The sequence below is a fragment of the Rhincodon typus genome, chromosome 5, assembly GCF_021869965.1.
Source record: "Rhincodon typus isolate 14 chromosome 5, sRhiTyp1.1, whole genome shotgun sequence".
NCBI lineage: Eukaryota > Metazoa > Chordata > Chondrichthyes > Orectolobiformes > Rhincodontidae > Rhincodon > Rhincodon typus.
The window spans coordinates 63,425,697-63,447,071 of NC_063336.1; the positions used below are offsets into that span (position 1 = coordinate 63,425,697).

Consider the following 21,375-nt stretch of genomic DNA (forward strand, 5'->3'; position numbering starts at 1 on the left):
GCTGAAAATCAGACACTTGCCTCCACACTTTCTTTGATTTACCTGATATTCAAAGCCATTATACTGTAAGATTTCTGTGTAAGAGAACAATGCTTTGAGTTGATGTTCTCTGAAATTTCACTATAGGTGGCAGCAAACAATGCAACTGGTAACATAATAGGCAGGCCTCAACTGCTGGTTCAACATGTAATTCTCATCTTGTTGTATAAAACATTAGGCTACTTAGAAGGAACATGCAATCTTTCTATATAAGCAAATGAAAGATTAAAGAATTTTTAAAAATGAACATCCTGAGGATAATGGCTAAATGCATTATCAGTGGAGGGTAAAATGTTTGAATACATTTTGAGCCTTTGTTTAGTTTGGTCACCAATCTCCTTCATTTATATGAACATGCATACAAACACAGAAATAAAGGGGAGTAGGTCTTTCATTCACGGTAGCCTGGTCCGCCATTAAGTAAGATCATGGCTGATCTGACTGTGGCCTCAACTTCATATTCCCACCTACACTGAACCATTGATTCTATTGTTATTCAAAAATCACGCTCTCTTAAAGCATATCCCATGTCTCAGCCTCCACTGCTCTCTAGAGAAGAAAGTTCAAAAGACTCAATTGTCAAAAACATTTTGCCTCACTCCACCATTACCGGGAGACCCCTTATGTTTAAACCGTTTTACCTCATACTGGTCCCTCCCACACAGAGAAATATCATCTCAGCATCCACCCTATCAACGTCATCCATAATTAACAGATTTATTCCTCCATGTTATTCTAGCTTTCAGTAATTCCTAAATCTCGTGTACTCTTGGATATTCAGGTCACTGTCTTTGTCCTCTTGCAATCATGTCTTGTTATGGCTACCCAAGTACACACTTGTTTTGTGCTGTCCATTCATCTTTTTGTTGTAAGTGTTATTTGCGTTCAAATACAGAGGCTTCGGTTCTGTCTTTTTATTATTATTGCAACCTTTAGCCTTATCACATCTTCTCAGGCACAATTCCTGGCCCTCACTATCTAGTTCAAAGGCCCCTCTACCACCCCAGTTATATAGCTCACCACATGGTTCAGATAAAGACCATCCAAACATACAGCTCCTACTTTCCAGAGTCCTGGTGCCAGTGCCCCATGCCAAAACCCATTTTGTCCGCAGGATTTAACACACTAATCTGATGTAACTTGCATAAATTTGCTCCTGAATCAGGTAGTAAATACTGAGACAATTATTTTTGTGATTCTGCTTTGTAATTTAGCCCTCAGTTACTGCTTCAGCAGAATTTCTACCACAGTTCTACCTATGTCATTAGTGCGCCACTGAACCATGATCGCTAGATCCTCCCCATTCCATTGCAGGTTCCTCTTCAGCCCAGAGCAGATGCCATGAACCTTGGCACAGAGCAGACATCACAGCTGTCTGTCCTCTAGCTCCCAGCTGCAAACAGTGTGCCAATTCCTCTGACTGTACTATTCCCCGACTACCACACATTGCTATTAACCCTCCACATTTGAATGATTTCCTGTATCATGGCCAGTTTTCTCATCCACCACTCAGACATCTCTTTCATCCATACAAGCTGCAACAACAAACCCACTGGACAATTGCAAAGGCCAAGGCTTCTCTTCAGTGGGTTCCCTGTACCTGTCTCATAGTCACAGCATCCCATTGCCGCCACTGACCAAATCAGAAAATCCTACAGAATGAAATGCAAGTGTCTTCTGGAACAAAGTGTTCTGCTAACTCTTCTCTCCTCCACACTCCCCGCCAATGTGTTGCAGAGTCTGCAGTTCAGCCTCCAGTTCGTAAACTCTAATCTAAGCTCACTGCAGAGACTTTTGCCTTGGACCACAAGGACATCCGGGAATTCTCTCAGTCTGCGGTCACAACACATCAACTGCCTTGCTATCTATATTGTCCCCTTAATTATTTTCCTAACTACTGAATTACTTTAATGCCTCTTCTCACTAGGCACTAATTTAAACCTTAGCAATCCAATAAATCTTAAAATTTATAAGTAATAGAATTTCTAGTTTCTTACCTCCTTTCTACTCATGTCAATTAATTCAAAGATAGGTTTTTAAAAATTGTTTTAAAATGTTACTCTTTTCTATGCTCTAGCACTTTGCACACACTGTAACTCACCAACCAACCAACTTACAGCTTTCCCGAGATCTCAGTTTTCATTCTTATTTTCAAACTCAAGATACTCCTGGGCATACTGTCCCTCACCATACCACCTTAAGCATGATGCTTACAGTAGATTACAGTTCAGTTTGTAGCACATTTCTCTCTTTCAATCTTTGTTGATACCTGTAAGCATGATAATCCAAAGTTCTTCACCAGACAGTCACTGGATTTATATCTGCAGTTGCATCCATCCCTTTTATAAAAAGCACATGTTGGGACTTAAAACTTCAATATGTCCATGGATGATCTTTGATTACGATCCATGGTTATGACAGCAGTCAAAAGGAAATTTTATGTGCATTTTGAATAATCATTTGAATCTTTAAACCAGAATGAAATAAATTGTCTGGTAAAATTTCCCACCAGATTCACATGATGGAGGCCCTATTATCAAGTTTGTATGCTTCACAACTGTGAATAAAACACATCACTTAATACCATTGCTAAACATACATAAAAGCCAAGAACTTTGCTGATACAGAGAGGATTGCTGCTGTGGCAAATATGATAGAAATCTCCCAAAATCCGAATTCCCACATCAAAACATGTGATTTCTGATTTTCAGTCAGTTGTAGTCTAGGCCCATGCTTTGCGCACGCACAGTTCAAGAAAATAGCTGGCTACTTAAACTGTCAGCTTTGTTTAAACCTCATTTGATAGTGTCCCTAGCTCTGCCAGGAAGCATGGATTCACATTCCACCTGCTCCAGAGTTGTGCGATAACATCTCCTAACAGGTTGATTAGAAAATATCTATCCCTGCTACCTGGAGCTGAGAATGTGCACAGCAAATGAAGTTATTTGAAGTAAAATCAATATCCCATTTTTTATACTTTTTCTTTTATTAAATATAGCAGAAGTGAAAGGAGCAAATCTTTTAATGGGATTGCATACAAGAGACATTCAAGAGATTTTTGATACAATTTACAGTTGTGTGTATTGAAACAATGACAGTTAAATGTGAAAAAACTGCATTTGCTAACACAAATTCCTGTGAAATTCTGTGAAAGCAATCAGATTGTTTAACTATTACTCAAAAGTAAATTTACTTCAGTTAGTGGTCAGTGCCCAGGCAATCCAATATAATAGGAATACAGAAAGAACATGTACCCAAAAAGCACCTTCTACAATTTAATAAAGAACCAAAGCATTTTACAGCCAAAAAAACATCTAAAATGTTGTAACTGTTACAAATTAAGAAACATGGCAACTACTTTGCACACTTCAATCTATCACCAACAGCAATGAAATAAGTATCTGGATCATCTATTTTAGCTGCTGGGCAAGGAATAAAAAGACATTGACTAAAACACTTGAACTTCCCTGTTTTCCTTCAAACAGCACACTAGGATCTTTCACCATCCAACTGAGGGGGAAAGATTTATCATCATATCTGATGGAATACAATGTTCAATGTAAACTTACAGTGCTGTGGTAGTGTTTGTACTGAGATGAACTATCATTCAAATTACTGGATTGCGATTTCTTCACTCATGGAACGCAGTGGAATACAGACCAGTGAACTTTTTAAATGACTATCTGTTTTAGTGACAGAGCTGCAGCCCATATGGGTTTTACATCTTGCATATCTTGGAAGGAGCTGCTGAGCACTATGGCAGATTTTATTTTTATTCATTCCTATTTGTGAACACTATTCTATTGCCCATTCTTAACTACCCTCAGAACAACTAGCTAGGTCATTTCAGAGGCTAGTTATAAGTTAACTGTCAATTTGTTTAAGCACTGGAAAACATTCAGAGCTCACTTAAACTCTTTCCTGGTAAAGGATGCAACTACTGCATCAGGGACAACTTAGTAACACTTAGTGGGCTATGACAACACATATCCAGGAACAGGTACAACCAAAGCTGGCACTGGAGACAGTGGCCCAGATTATCGGCTGGCCAGAAAGACAGTCATTATTCCAGTGTAGATGGGAGTTGCATCTGGGTACCCTGTGGAATCCCCATAATCCCCATCATAGGAATTGTGAGGAAAACAGATTTTATTGCTGGACAATTCCTCTACGCCTACAGGCTGCAAAAGTGTCCATTTAAATCAGAATTTGGAGTGTTCCGATGAAATTAAGTAAAATAGCCACTCAGGAAAAGTTAGACTTTTGTTATTCATTTATGGGGCGTGGGCATCACTGGCTAGGCCAACATTAATTGCCCAAAGGACAGTTAAGAGTCAACCACATTGCTGTGGATTTGGAGTCACATGTAGACTAAATTGGGCATGTACAACAGATTTCCTCCCCTAAAGAACATCTGTGAACCAAATGATTTTTAACAACAATCAACAGTGATTATATGGTCACCATTAGGCCAGGTTATTATTGAATTCATCTGCCATGTTGGGATTCAAACCAGAACATTAGTCTAGAGTTCTGAAGCACTAGCCCAGTGATATTACCACTATGCCATTATCTCCTGTTAATTAAATAGTCTAATGCAGGAGTAACTAGGACTCTATTTACCTCTCACACACACATCTAATTACAGCTCTCACTGACACCTTAAACACCCAGATCCTGTCCCAAAACCGCAGCACTCCCACATCCCCCCCGCAAGGATCCAACTCCGATAAAAGTTATGACAATCACCTCCACTGTCTATCGGATCCAATTACACACAATAAACCCACGTTGCCAGACTGAAACCAATCCAACATTCCACCACTCACCAGACCAGACAACTCGGCCTGCCCTCCACTACTATCAGACTAGACTCTACAACCCCAAATGGATTTCCCTCCCACTATCAGACACAATCCTCCCCTCCATACCCTGACCAACCCCATCCCACCCCCACCCGAGCCAAAATAACTCCATTTCTCCCACCTACAAAGGGGTGTTGTTTTATATTCTCACAGAGTCATATGAAACTCTACCTGAAAAGCTGGTGGAATCAATCTTTAACCTTATTTATGGCAGAGACAGATAGACCCATGACAAGTCAAGGCATGAAATGTTAATCAGGGTAGGATAAAATGTGGATTTGGATCACAACAGGTCAGTCATGATCTTATTAAATTGCAGAGCAGGCTCAAGGGGCCAAATGGCAAATATTTGTAGAAATTTCCAATCAACTTGTTCTGGTATATTTTGACAAACATTTGGATCAGCTGAGATTTGAGGTAGGGATACTACCACTGTGCCATAAAGGGGCTTTGTATGTTTGTTCATCACAGATATGTGTTCTTGTCACCAAAGATCTCATACCTCACAACATTGCATGGATGCTCTGCCAGTAACTAAAGTAACTGTGGAACTGTACTTCGTCTCTTCTGGCTCATTCCCAAAAGTTAGCTGCAGATCTTAATAGCATCTGAAAAATGAATGCATCAGTGCAAATCACTGTTACTGATGCTTTGTCAGAACTGAACAGCACATTTGATTAATGAGGGACACAACCTCTGAGATAAAGCACATTGGATTTCACCTTAGAGTCAGAGAATAATCAATTGCACTCTTAGATCCATCAAGGCACTAAAACATCACACTATGTGACCTAACAACAGGAAGTACTTTCATTCCAACTGACTTGTCACCTCAAGAGCTTCCACTATGCCTGTGCTCCCTTCTCTGGCAGGTCCAGGACACCTTCATCCTTCATCAGTCCATGTTGACTTAGATCTTCACTCCAACCACTAAACTGTGTGGACAGATCTTAGTGGGTGAAGAATACCCATTGAAGACTCTTTTAAAGCCACCTGCTCAGGACAATAGCCACGAAGCAGGGCATCAACGTTCTGAAGATGCAACTGCTTGGACCAGTCAGGTGACATTCCTCAAAAATTTGGGTCATTGCAGTTAGTTGCTGCACAAAATATTGATCTCTAGAGTGACGCTGACCTTGTGCCAAGATGAACTGATGGAAGATGTCATCAAGTGCTATCAAACTGCACTCGCTTAGCAATAACCTTCTCATTGATGTTCAGTCAGCAAACCTCCAAGGCCCTCATGTCCTGACCTCATTACACCCTTGGTCCAATCATGGTCAAAGGAGCTGAATATCAGCCGTGAGGTGAAAGTATCTCCCCTTGATATCAAAGCCACATTTGATTAAGTGTGGCACTGAAGAATTCTAGCAAAACTAAAATCAATGGGAACCAGGGGTAAAACTCCTCAACTGGTTGGAGTCATTCCTTGCACACTCGAAGGCAGTTGTGGTGGTTGGAACTCCTACAGAGTATCTTAGCTCCAGGACATCTCTGTAGGAGTTCCTTAGGATACTGTCTAAGGTCCAAACATCTTCAGCTGCTTCGTTGATGACCTTCCTTCCATCCTAAGATCAGAGGTGGGATTGACCACACAACATACCGGGGTTACCATTGATCAGAAAGTAAACTAGACTAGCTATATAAATACTGTGGATTCAACAGAAGCTCAGAGGCTGGGAATCTTGCACCTCCCAATTCTCCAAAGCTTGTATACAATCTACAAGGCATAAGTTAGGAACGTGATGGAAACTCCCCACTTGTCTGGATGAGTGCCATTCAAGAAGCCGAACACATCCAGGTCAAAGCAGTCTTCTTGGTTGGCACCACAACCACAAACATTAAGTCCTCCACCACCGAATGCTCAATAGCAGCAGTGTGCACCATCTACATAATACACTGCAGAAATTCATCAACGCTCCTAAGACAGCACCTTCCAAAACCACAAACACAATCATCTGGAGGACAAAGGCAGCAGATACATGGGAACACCACTACTTGCACGTTCCCCTCCGCAAGACTACAAGACATGGGCATAGAAGTAGGCACTCAGCCCATCAGGTCTCACTGCCATTTAATGGGAGCATTGCTGAATTGATCATCCTCAAATCCACTTCCTGCCTTTTCCCTATAACCCTTGATTCCTCTACTGATCGAGATATTTCCAAATCACAGCATTCCTTCAGTGTCACTGGGTCAAAGTTCTAAAACTCCCTACTTAATGGCATTGTGGGTTTAACTCACACCAAATGGACTGTAGCAATTCAAGGCAGCAGCTCACCACTACCTTCTCAAGGGCAACTAGGGATAGGCAATAAATGTTGGCCACATCCCAACAGTGAATAAAATATAAGCTCCAAGAGGAAACAGCACATCATTTGTGGAGGTGGTGTTTGGAGGAGGAAGAGCAGGAGGAGGATGCAGAGGCAGAAGGAGACAATGCCAAACAGAGTTGAGGCTGCCATATGAAGGGGTCTCTTCCTGCACCTTTCAAAAAGGTAATCACCTTCCTTACCCTCAAAACCTAAAACGAGAGATCCAAGTCAGCATCAGTTAAGTGGAGTCTCTATTCTGCCCTGAATGCCTGACCTCTAGGCCCTGTGACACCTTGCTTCCCTCTGATGCAGTAGGCAGCTTCAGCGTAATGCACACATCTCCCTAGGGTGAATCACAACTTCAGCGATGGCTGCTTGTGTGAAGCTAAAAGAGTCTCATATTTTCTCTGACCCTTTTTTGCAATCACAATTGACTCTAAGTGGACAGACAGGAAAAAAAAGTGGACATTCGTCCCATAACCACCATCTCTCCCAAATAAAAGGTGTGGGATTCAAAGTAGACCTGACATCTCCTTCCCATTTCTCGCTAAATCCAGCCTAAGTTTTCAACCTACAGACCACGATCTACATCCACAGACATAGCTTTTAAATGAAAAGGTCCTTCAATTCTAAGAAATTAGTCAATACAGAAAACTCTCAGTGCCAGAACAATAAACATAATTCTAACACCACACTCGGCAAGTGGGAACCCCTCCCCATCACAGCTACACAACCACAAAAACTAAGCTTTCGGTGACTAGCAGACCTCATATCCCGCAGATCTTGCGTCGTTTTTTTTATGTTGGGAACAAAACATGTCAAATGCAATTAACATCTCCTACTCCTGACAAGCTCAAGTCCAGTAATTAAAATACGCTCATGTCTTCAAATCCGCTTTTGCGAAAGAGGAACAGTAAATATGGATACCAGCAAAAACTATAGCAACACTATAACAGATAAAAAGATACGTAGAATGGACAGAGGCAGAAAAATAAACTTTGCAACACATTGGCCCTTAGGATCGTGCTTTTGCTTTACAAAGTTTCAGAATTGTAAATTGCTTAGTTTGCTCTTGATTCTAAAGAATTTGACAAAGTTTGCTTGTACTACAAATTGAAACAAAGTTACTATCAAAACTCATTAAAATGACACATTATTTCCCTCAACAATTTACTGAATAAGCAACTCCACCCAAGAACCAAGCAGCATCAGCCAAATGGAGCCGAGTTCTGTTTTGTTTCACTTCAGAACAGTATATAATAAAAGCTTTGTACTTTTGTTCACAGGAGGAATTTAATTAATACTATTCTAATAAAATTAAAAGTTCACCTTCTTTAGGAAGATTCCAAACAGCACACTTTCAGCAAGCTGAAGTCTACTTTGTTTTAACCCTCAAGTCATATTTCATGAGGGGCGAGAAGTTTTTTCATCTCCTCAATACACTTTGAATGTATTAATTGATTATGAATTACTTTGGGTCATCTTAAAGCAACAGACAACAAAGGCAGGCAAGATAGTGGGTGCGTGTGAGAGAGAGACAACTCCACATCATCGAGCTAAAGAAAGTTGCAGAACTAGAGGAAGTTGCACAAATAGGGGAGTGAGGGATTTGAACACAGCGTGAACATTTGAACATTTAAACTTTGAGACTGGCTAACAGAAGTCAACAAGAACTGGTTCAAAGGTGATCAGTGACCTAATATAGAATAGGGTAGTAATAGCAAGGGTTTGAATGAGGTAAATTTATGGCTAATGCAATAATATATAGCAAGTTGGCCTGGAGTATACTCGGTTAATCAAGTGTGAAGGTGACAAAAGTGCAAGGATTTCAGTGTTACATATCCTTAAAATAGCGACAGATATGAAACCAAAACTTCAGTGCTGTTGATGATCCATTTAAGCTCAGTTTTCAACAAGATGTTAAAGACTTCAGCTGCATTGTTCAGCCTAGAGAGTATCCAAGGAAGGTGAATCTAGTTGGGTATGCAGTCTGTAGGGGGAACCAAAGATGATCATTCTTTAGCTAAAGGAAATCGACATGTCTAATATTTAGATAGAGCAAACTGAACCACATTTACAGCTACATGTTGGAAAAAAAAAATCAATATGACAAAATGGACAGAACTGAGATTGCAAAGGACTAAAACTAGGTATAACCAAGAAACATGTGGAAGCTGATCTCATGATTTCAAATGATGTCACCATAATGTGTTATGATGAAGAGCGCAAAGATGGAATATTCTAGACTACAGAGCTGTTGGACCATGAGCATTATTGTAGATTCTACGGCTGTTTTTAGACAAGTCCTAATGACTTAAACAGGGGAGAAATTTGACCAAGGTGCAGGGCTGGATGAACACAGCAGGCCAAGCAGCATCATAGGAGCAGAAAGGCTGACGTTTCGGGCCTAGAACCTTCATCAGAAAATTTGAAATAAGATGAATATTAACCCAGGCAGAGGATTGACAGCAGATATTATTGAAGATGATGATGGTAATTTAAAAAAAGTTAATCAGGTAGTGCTAGATGAAATGGAATCATTTGCCCTAGCAGCTGAAATCGATCAAAAGAAGTGCACTTTTTAATGAAAGTTTAAGAACAGAAATTTGAAAATAAGATTTGGTGTGCATGCGTCATTATCTGGCCTGGGGCTAGAATATAGCATCATCTCTTCTTACTACTTATCCAGGATTAATTACTTTTGTATTTGCTTCATAGGCTGTTTCCCCACTTTTGATTCATACTGTCCACAGCACAGTTCTTAGCTTCTGAAACTGACAGAATGTGTATATCCTAACAGTAACATGTCAAGGTATATACTAAAAATGCATAAACTATGTGTCATTGTATGGTCATAGTGTCAGAATATATATTCTGACAAGTTATGTCATTAAATTACAGGGTATCATTTGGCATGTTACCTTAAGGGAGCATATTGCGCTAATGAGTGTTGGATTCTGCCTTCTCTGGGCAATGGTATGCCTTGCCTGAGAACTTTAGGGACTGGAAGAAAGCAGCAATGTCTGGTAGCAATGGAGCAAGACTTTCTGGGATTTGGCAATGAAATGAGAAGGGAAGAATCAGACAGTGCTGAAAGGAGCTCCCAGTGAACAAAGAGGCCTGGACATAGAGAACCTGATTATCCTGCACCAGGCCATCAAGCTGGGTCTTAGTCTAAAGTTAATTGCAAGTCCACATCCCTATACGTTTTCAAAAATATATTGCATATTTAAATACCCTCAACAATAGGTAAAAGTCTGACACTTTTGGGTTAAAATCCTGAAGAGAAATTAAACTTAAGCTCAATTATCTGAACAATTTTCATTTGTTTCCCTATTATCAGCATTTAATTGACCGATAAGGAAAAATTCTTAACTATTTATGAAGCCAAAATAAAGAGGGGAAGGGCCTTCCTCAGAGAAATAAATAAATTCCAGGCGGATGTCTTGGCCAAGTTAAAATAACAGCTGTTCTTCATCTTTCTTCACAGAAAATTCAAATTAATTCACCAATGACCAGCAGTTAAAATACAAGTTATATAAAATGTATTATGGGCCACATTCACAGTTCAGCAAAAATCTGAGTAGTTCATTACAAAGATGCTTTGAATTTGGAACATCCATTCACCTGGGCATCCCCAAAACCCAATGGAAATTCAGAATGTTTTTGATGGCAGTCATGAAATGTTCAGTTATGAAAGAAACACAAAGTATAATTGTACTTAATCTGTAAACCAGAAACAAAAGAATATCAGAGAAAGATTCTCATCAGCAATGCTGGATTCAATGCAAAATACTCATTTGTGTTCCTTTTGGCTTCTTTCTCTCAATCGCTGCGTTTCAGTGAAGTATGAACTTATTGTACAAGTACAATAAGGAACTTGGCAATCTTTTTTACGCAACATTACATTTCAACTTTCATTCATAGACTCTCAGATGTTTTCAGCATTTTTATTACAGAATTTCTATTTGGCTCATCGGCTTATGGCATCCATGATGGTTTACAAATATCTGACTACACTAATCCCAATTTTCAGCATTTGGCACATTGTTCCAGAGGCTGTGGTGATGCAAGTTAATATCTAAATACTGCTTAAATGTTAATGACCCAACCACTCTTTCAGGCAGTGAGTTCCAGATTCCCGCCACACACTGGTTGAAAATGCTTTTCACAATTCTCCTCTGTCTTGTACCACTTGCCTTAAATCTATGCCCCCTGGTATTCATCCCTCGTCCAATAGAAGAAATGTCATCCTACCCACCCTAACTTTGTCCATCAATCTTATACACCTGTATCAGATTCCCTCTCCACCTGCGCTGCTGCAGGGTAAGCAAAACATTCATTGCTGAAGTAAAATTAATTTTACTTCAACAAAAGACAAAGAAAATTCAAGAATTCTGCATTCCACCAACTTTGGTCTCTTCTTCTGTTTTCACCTCACCATTCAGGATTGTGTCTTTAACCATTTTGATCTTAAATACTAGCTTTCTTTCCTTCCTCTATCTCCCTTTTCTTAAAGATATACATTTGACCAAACATTTAAGCTTTCCACTTAATATCTACTTCTATGTACAATTGTCATTTGGAGAGCTTGATGTCTTGAAACTTGTCCATATTACAGGTAGTGGTGCTGGAGGTCTGAAAACACAAAGGTTGATAAATCCCTGGGACCCAATCAGGCATATCCCGGAACTTTGTAGGAAGCTATGGACGAGATTGGTGAGCCCCTTGTAGAGACATTTGTATCAGCAACAGCCACACGAGGTGCCAGAAGACTAGAGGATGGCTAATGTGGTACCATTATTTAAGAAAGGTAATAAGGAAAGCTAGAGAACTACAGATCGGTGAGCCTGACATCAGTGGTGGCTAAATTATTGGAGGGGATTCTGAGGAACAGGATTTACATGCATTTGGAAAGGTAAGGAATAGTCAGAATGGTTTTGTGTATGGGAGATCATGTCTCACTAACATTATTGAGTATTTTGAAGAAGTGACAAAGAAAATTGATGAAGGCAGATCGGTAGAAGTTGTCGAGCTGGACCTCAGCAAGGCGTTCAACAAGGTTCCACATGGTAGACTGGTTAGTAAGGTTTGATCACAGAATCCAGAGGAGCTGGCCAATTGGTCATAAAATTGGCTCGAAGGTAGGATAAAAAGGATGGTGGTAGAGGGTTTTTTTTTGGACTGGAGGCCTGTGACAAGTGGTTTGCTGCAATGATCAGTGTTCGGTCCACTGCTTCTCATCATTTACATAAAAGATTTGGATGTGATTAGAGATACGGTTAGTAATTTTGCAGATGGCACCAAACTTGGTGGTGTAATGAACAATGAAGGTTATCTCAGAATACAATGGGACCTTGATCAGATGGGTCAATGGGCCAAGAAGTGGCAGATGGAGTTTAATTCAGATAAATGAGAGGTGTTGCAATTTGGTAAGGCAAATCAGAGCAGGACTTACACAGTTAACAGCAGGGCCCTAGGGAATGTTGCTGAACAAAGACCTAGGGGTGCAGGTGCATAGTTCTTTGAAATTGGAGTCACAGGTAGATAGGCTGATGAAAAAGGCATTTGGCACACTTGCTTTTATTGATCAGTGCACTGAGGTTTTGGGACATCATGTTACACTGTGCAAGACGTTGGTGAGGCCACTTTTAGAATACCGCATACAATTCTGGCCGCCGTTCTATAGGAAGGATGTTGTTAAATTCAAACAGGTTCAGAAAAGATTTACAAGACCGTTGCTGGGATTAGATGGTTTGAGCTACAGGGAAAGGCTGAATAGGCTGGGGCTTTTATCCCCTGGAACATTGGAGGCTGAGGGGTTGATAATTTAGAGGTTTATAAAATCATGAGGGGTGTTGTTAGGGTGAATAATCATGGTCTTGTTTCTTTGGGAGGGGGGGCTGATCCAAAACTGGAGGGCACAGGTTTAAGGTGAAAGGGGAAAGATTTAATAAGGGACCTGAGGGACAACGTTTTCACGCAGAGTATGGTGCATATATGGACCTCCTCTGCCAGAGGCGGCAGCAGAGGCTGGTACAATTGCAATATTTAACAGGCATTTCGAAAAATATATGAATAAGAAGTGTTTAGAGGGATATGGGCCAAATCTGGCAAATGGGACAAGATCAGTTTAGGATATCTGGTTGGCACGGACAAGTTGAATAAAGGGTCTGTTTTCGTACTGTATAACTCTAAAACACTAACTATCATTTGGAGAATTGTCATGGTCTGTTTTTCTGTTTAATATGTAAAGCAAATGCAAGTTGTTTTGTTGAATATTACTCATTCTATCCTAAACTTCAGGAGACTAGGTAGACACTGGAGGTGGAGATCTGCAATTTGATCTAAAATCAAAAGACCTGCAGTAGAATCTATTTTGCATTTAGACTTCCTCAGAAGCAACTTTTGAACATTAGTATTCTGCATTTCTCTGACAGTTTATGTATTAAAGTGGGGAGCACAAGCAGCCTCATTAAATTTGACAGCAAAATCTGGTTCATTATGTTAGAAACTAGCTTTAGGTAGTTAGGTAATGGAAATCTTTTTTTTAAATCTACAAAACCGTTGAACAACTGGACTGAAGTATCAGTTTTAAAAATCATAGCATTCAATTTTTCTTAAATGTTCATGGAAAGTGGGCATCACTGGCTAGGTCAGCATTTTATTTCTCATCTTTCATTGCCCTAGAGGTGGTGATGAACTACCTTTGTGAATTGCTGTTGTCCTTGGGGTGAAAATGTACTCACAATGCTGTCAAGAAGGGAGTTCCAGGATTTTAATCCAGTAATGTGAAGTAACGGTGAAAGGTTTCCAGCTGTATTCCTGGTTTAGGATTTGCCGATGATGTACTTTTGAGTTGACCAACAATATATGGTGGCAAGGCAATTTAAATGTGCTCACATTAAAAAATGTATACAGATACCATCTTCAAAATACTACATTGGTCTGTATAGATTATCTGAAATTTTTAACTTCCAGAAAGTGTAAAAGATTGCATTTTCATCTCAGGCAGTATTCAAGTCAACTTCAAAAGTCATTGCTGTATTATCATTAGCTTCCAAAATAATTTGGCTGTTTTTGCTTGTAACAGCATTCCTTATTTGCCATTATATAACAATGATTTCTGTATTGTTAACAAATAACTTCCCTTGATTCAAGTCCCTTGAAACCTCCTTCAACTAAGCATCTGTTTCTGATTGTGAAGTAGTCACAGTCTTTCCGTATCTGGGAAACTAAGCAGCAGTTAAAGGAATCTTTGCTCAATGTTCATTTCAATTGGCTGACCTGTTAGCTCAGTTTTCTGACACTGCTCTATTCTTTAAACTGAACTTGCCTGTATTTCACATTTCAATCGCACAAATACCGAAGTTGACAGAATTGCATTCGGCTGACATGAAGTCATACCAATACCCTCATCTAGTTGAGCATATTGCCTTTATTAAAAGTGGAACTTTCAATTGAGAAATTAGAAAATATTCACAATATTGCAGCTGGTATTGTCAAAAAATAGAAACCTGCCGATAATTTCCTATGCCAATGAAGACTTCAAAAGCAATTATGCCTCAGTTTCAGTAGGTCACACTCGACTATAGATAAATCATTTACCTACACAGAAATCTTCAATTTACTTTGTAAATATGAAGAAACTTGCAATTATACAGGGACTTTCATATTTCCAGGCATTCACAAGTGCTTTAGAAACAAAACTACTGCTGCAATTCAGGAAAAGTCAATTTGCATACAGCAAGACCGCACAAAGAGCAAGTTCACAAGTAGTAAGCTTAGAGATTTATGTTGACAGATAAATACCAGCCAGCAATCTGGGAGAACTGTTTTTCTTTGAACATGCCATGGAATCTTCACTTTCACTTGAAAAATCTCTTTTTCTTGCAGTACCATATACCTGGAGTACCAGCTTAAGCATCAGTGAAGATGAATTTCATATACAAGTACTGGGGTAATTGAAAGAATGGTAATTCTTTTTGTAAAACATCACAAAAGACTAAAGTGCAATATTAGCAAGGTTTGAGATTGGGATCTTTTCCTATCTGACAAGCATGAAAACAGCAGAAAGTCCTTACACCACATTGCCTCTTTCTGGTGGGTAGACACTCTCTACTCTTCAGAGGTCGTGCAATCTCTTTGCGATGATAGAGACCACACTCAAGACAGAAAAGTACAACAGCATCTGAAGTGCTATTGCAAGGTTACCACCTCAGTCTCAGAGAAATTAATCTCAAAACATAATTTTTAACAGTAATTTTAATGATTTTTTTTTTTACAAGTATCTGTAATAACTCAAATGTTTTGGAGGTGCTGCAATGTGTTCTGGTTTGTGTCAGGGAATGTTGCTGCCTCCTCATAGGAAAGGACCAGTCCACAAAAAAAAAAACAAAAAAAAAAAAAGTGCAGTAGGGATAGGGACAGCTATATTTGGACACCGAGTCTGTAAGATGGCAATGAGAAAAATCAGAAGGTATAGAGAGATGAAGTACCAAATGGTATTCCCTGCCAAGTTGAAGCAAGACTCCTCCATGCTCCTTGACAGTGACAACAGACCATTTGGTAAACCAGCCAATGAGCCACACCTCTGCAACAGATTTGCTAGTGTTATTGTCTTTTACTGAGCTGGAAAATGAAACGCCCTTTAAACTTGGCCTAGCACAGGCCATGCAATCCCAAATGACTAACAAATATTACTCTAGCCCCAAAAGAAACCTGCAGTGCCAAAATATGATCTGATGGCTCTGCGTGCCAGATAAGATGCTGGGCCTCTTCATCATTGCTGTGCTGTTTCTCTTTACTCCTCCTTGTGTTGTTGTGGCTGGCCAGGCAGAGGTTCTTAGGTAGTTAAAAGCAGCAAGACAGCAGGCTAACTGTGATGCTGTGGGAAGTGGGAAGAATTGGAAGCAAAAGATCCATGGTTATACCATCAGCAAGATGAGCAAGTTGGAAGTTGAAACAGTGCATAAAGCAGAAAGTTACTATCACCCTGAAAGCTCTTAGTGACATAGGATAGCCATGTGCACTGTCACAGCCAATGCTGTGATATGGCTCCATAGGGCTCAGGAGCAAGTTTCTTTTAGATCTGATCAGTTCTTTTCTATGAATACAACCTTGTCCTGGGAACAATGACATTAATTGTGTAGTACTCCATTTGAGTTATGTGCCTAACATACAAGAATAGCTTAGATATGTGCAGCAGTAAGGTTGGTATGCAGCTTGAAGGATTGACAAGTGACTGCGGATGCAGTAAGTACATAAAATTTGGGGCAAATCCTGTGTGCCAGGGATTACTGCTGAGAAATGGAAGTTTGGTGTGTAGAACATGCTACATGAAGATGTATTCACTGATTTTGAGCACGCATGAGAGACTATCAGTCTTCCCTAGACCTCCTTCACACACTCCCAAGTCTTTTCTGAATCCGGTCCATGAGACCGTCTTGTTGGGTTGATTACATGTCATTGTTGAAAATTTTGCATGTTTAGTGTATACCTATCATGAAACCATAGCAATCTGATGCTGTTCAATGTGTTTCAACTCTGTTTCTCTACAATACTGTCACGTGATTGCTGAGTTTTACCACCATTTTCGGTTTGAATTACATATAGCAACAACAACATCCGGATTAATTGGTGCTCTAATCTGGTCCTGAGATATTTCTCTCAGGCAGCAATGGACCTGGAACCTAGTCTACACGTTCTCCAACAACATATAATTATGGTGAAGGAGCAAATTTATAGAAAGTACTATTAGTGTACCTTATAAAAGGTGAAAATAACACATTTCATTAATGGCACATGATACAGATACTAAAATCTAGGAGTTTTTTTTAATATAGGGCTACAGGAAATTGGAACTCTTTCCCTAAAAATGCTGTAGATGCTGGGTCAACTGTTCTGGGTTCACTGTTGTTCATCATTTAATTCAACAATTTGGATGAGAACATAGGAGATTGCAGAGGATGAGCATATAGGAGATAGTAAGATTGTGAATGACATCAAAATTAGTGGTATAGTGGACAGTTAAGAAGGCTAAGAGTACAATGAGATCTTTATCAGATGGGCCAATGGGCTGAGAAGTGGCAGATGGAGTTTAATTTAGATAAATGCAAGATGTTGCATTTTAGTAAGACAAACCAGAATAGGACATACAGTTAGTTGCAGGGCCCTGGGAAGTATTGTTGAACTGAGGGACCTAGCGATACAGGTTCATAGTTCCTTGAAAGTGTGAAGGTTGTATTTGGCACACTTGCCTTCATTGGTCACAGCACTGAGTATAGGAGTTGGGACTTTATGTTGCAGCCATACAAGGCATTGGTGAGGCCACTTTTAGAATACTGCGTACAATTCTGATCGTCCTGCTATAGGAAGCATATTATTGAACTAGAAAGGGTACAGAAAAAAGATTTATAAGGATGTTGTTGGGACTGGAAGGTTCAAGTAAAAAAGGAGAGGCAGCATATGCTAGGATGTGTTTCCCTGGAGGACTGGAAGTTGAGGGGTGATACAGATTATACAGGTTTACAATATCATGAGGGACACAGATAAGGTGAATAGCCAAGGTATTTTTCCAAAGGTAGGGGAGTCCAAAATCAGAGGGCATAAGTTTAAGGTGGGTGGGGGGGGATTTATAAGGAACCTGAGGGGCAGCCTTTACACACAGAGGGTGTGCATAAATGGAACGAGGAAGTGGTAGAAGCAGGTACAATTACATCATTTAGAAGACATTTCGATGGGTACGTGAACAGGAAAGGTTTAGAGGGATAGGGGCCAAACACAGGCAAATGGGACTAGTTCAGTTTAGGATGTCTGAGTCAGCATTAAAAAGTTGGACCGAGACGTTTGTTTCTGTGCTGTAGGACCCTATGACTATGACAGAGATCAATAGATTTTCATTCATTTGGGTATTAAGGGACAAAGAACAAAGCCAGGTAAGTGGAGCTCAGGGACGAATCAACCATAATTTGAAACAACGCAGTAGGAAAACAGAGATATAGTTACAAGGTGTTTTTCACAAGCTCAAGGCACTTTGAAGTGTCTTACAGACAATAAAATACTTTAGCATCGTCATTATTGTAAAATAAGAGAATCTGTACCCAACGTAGGTAGAGTAATTTCCCACAACAGCATTACGGTAAAAACCACACAATCTACTTTAATAGTGCTGATTCCATGATAAATATCAGGGGGGATAATTCCCTAGCTTTTCCTTAAAAATAGTGTCTGGGGAACTTTTATGTCTACCCCAGAGCATACTTGGTTAATTTATCATGCAACGGTTAGCAATTTAAACAGTGCACTACTTGCTCTTTTGACTTTTGTCTACAAGAATATCCATTACTTTAATACTTTGAATAGCACAATAGAAATCCAAATAGCCAAGTTTGTAAATGACACAAAGATTGGTGGCATAATAAGTTGCGTAGACAGGATGTAAATTTACAGTGTGCATGATTGATCAAGTGCATAGCAAAACTGTGGCAGATGGTGCAGACAAGTGTGAGGTCATCTATTATGGACCATGAAAGGATAGATCAGAGTACACTGTAACCTCTCCAATGCAGAGTGCTTGGGACCAAGTTATTTGAGGATTTTGAATTTTCTAGATTATAGAATGACATTAAAATGCCTAACCTCAAGAGTGAACCAAAAAACCAATAGATTGAAATATTTACTTGAAATATGATAAAAGCAGAAATAAAATTATTTCACTTATCCAAATCATTTGTCTTTTATGTTTGAAGTGATGTCAACATCAACGGAGTTTTGGGCCTGTTCAAAAAATGTCTAGAAACTGGAGTTGCAAACAATGGATTTCTGGTCTGGAGAAGTCAGAGTGTATTTTGTTTTAGATAATGAAAAGCTAGCAACAGTGAAAGTCCAGTGAAAGAGATTTAAGCTGCACAGACTGAGACTCCTATCTTAAAACAGAAGGATGAGCTTAAATATGTCTTTAAGATTATCAAAGTTTTTGATAGCTGCAAATCCCTATTTTTACTGAGAATTAATTACAAGACAGTCATTAATAAATTCAAAAGGGAATTTCAGGGAAAATTCCTTTCTTCAGCCAGAGGTTAATACCAAACTTGTCACCGCAAGTAATTGAGAGCAGCAGCATTTGAGGGAAAGGTAGATAAAATGTATAAGGGAGAAAAGAATCAAAGAATATATTGATGAGGTTACAGGTAGAAGGGCAAGTGAATGTTCATGTGGAGCATAATGTAAATAAATTATAACACTTTGTAAATATTTAGAAGAAAGAACCTGGTATCTTCAGTCCCCAAACTCTGTTCTCCAGTCACTGGCTAAGGTTGATCTAGACTGCTCACATCCTTGGTGTCCTACGTCACAGATTGATTTCTGATCCTTCATCTACTCCATCATATGTCCATGTCCACCTCCACAATAACAACTTCATTTCACCACCTTTGTGTCAGCACATTCGTTGGTGAAACTTTCATCCATATCTTAGTTGCTGACGGAGACACACGACACTCAAGAAGCCTTCCAGCCCATCGAATCTGCACAAATCTAATCACACTGATCTCACGGATCCCTGACAAGCTTCCGACTTTGTACCTGCCATAAACTTGACCTTGCATAAAATTCTTCTGCTAGTATCCTAATGTGCACATAGGAAAGGTGAAGTTACCATAGCTTTACCAGACCATAGGGCTGCTCTCTTATTAGAGATGACTGCTGGTGGTTTAACCTGAGGTTCACCATGCTTCAGGTGAGGGGAGATGTTGAGAAGGAGAATCCTTTATGGCAAGCTCAGCTGGTGTAGAAACTGAAACCACGCTGTTGGCATACCTATCTGTATTGTAAATCAGATGTCCAGCCAACTGAGCTAGCCAACCCCCAACCTGTACAGAGTACTGATCACCCAACACCAAAATATGGTACTTGATCTATACTGTCACTTGGTTCAGCAATACCTCAATTTTTAAATTATCATTCCGTTTGGACCAGACCAAATCCCCCTGCAAATGTGTCAAGGAAATAGCCTAGACTCTAACTTTTATCTTATTTAAAGGCAAGTGTAAAGTGCTGTGTTTCAGATGTAATTCGATTGGTCACACTAAAGCAAAACACATTTTATTCTTACCCTCTGTTAAAATACAAACAAAAGAAAGAAAAATTGATATAAATTTTAACTCTATTGGTAAATTTAACAGAATAATAGATTTAACTACTCAACAACTTTTCCAATATAGTAACATCCTGTAAACACACCCTGGGCAAACGCAAAGTCAGTAAAACAGATGGTCTCACATGCAGTTCTGGTCCCGGAAAGACAGCCCAAGCTTTTAGCTGTAACAACGATAAAATTCAGGCAGAGAGTGTGTGTGAGAGAGAGAGAGAGAGAGAGAGAGAGAGAGCGAGAGAGAGAGAGAGAGAGAGAGAGAGAGAGAGCGAGAGATCCATCAGCTTCTACAGTCAATTTCAAAACCTCAAAAGCTGAAAGCTAAACTAAAACCTTGGTTCAATGAAAGCTTGACTCCCACCTACTGATGCTGCTTCTATTGTTCCAACTTAAAAAAACCCAAGGCTTCACAAACTGTTTACTTTATTGGCTTAGAAAAGACAGGGCAGCACATGTGGCTGAAAACCTCTTTTCCAAAAAAAGGACAAAATATACCTCTTAAAGCCTTAAATACATAGTATCATCACAATCCTTTATTTCAAATCCTGGCTTCACTCTTTCCCATATCTAATCTCCACACACTCCAAAACCTTCAGATCCCTTAAGCTCCCCCACTTCTGGCTTCTTCTACAATCCAATTTTCATTGGTTACCTTTGGTGGTAGTGTTTTGAGCTGCTCAAGTTCTGGAATTCCTTCATTAAACCTCACCACCTTACTCTTTTTTTAAGGAAATCATCCTTACATTGCTTTTGCTCACCTGTCATAATTCTCTTTGCATAACTCAAAGCATATTTTGTTTGACACCAGAACAAATCTGTCTTAGAACATTTATTAAAGGTGCTACATAAATGCAACGTAAAGCTGTTACATATTAATAGCAAATGAAAATTACTTGCACAGCACACAGGGTTTTGCGACATGTTGAATAAATTCTTTAAAGAAAAATTTCATTTTTAATGTTAAGTATTACAGATACACAGGAATAGGAGGTGGCCATTAAGT

The 21,375-nt window shown here is 39.5% G+C and overlaps 1 protein-coding gene across 15 annotated transcripts in view; it reads right to left on the reverse strand.

Annotated features, from left to right (window-relative positions):
• epb41l2 (erythrocyte membrane protein band 4.1 like 2) overlaps positions 1 to 21,375 on the reverse strand; it is a 175,010-nt gene that overhangs the window by 97,118 nt on the left and 56,517 nt on the right. Inside the window, exon 1 of one of the 15 annotated variants that reach the window (XM_048596979.1) lies at positions 5,407 to 5,425. The exons of the other annotated variants lie outside the window; for them this stretch is intronic. The gene's annotated coding sequence lies outside the window, so the exon portion shown is untranslated. Of the gene's footprint in view, positions 1 to 5,406; positions 5,426 to 21,375 lie in introns of those variants that run through there. 15 annotated transcript variants of the gene reach the window in all.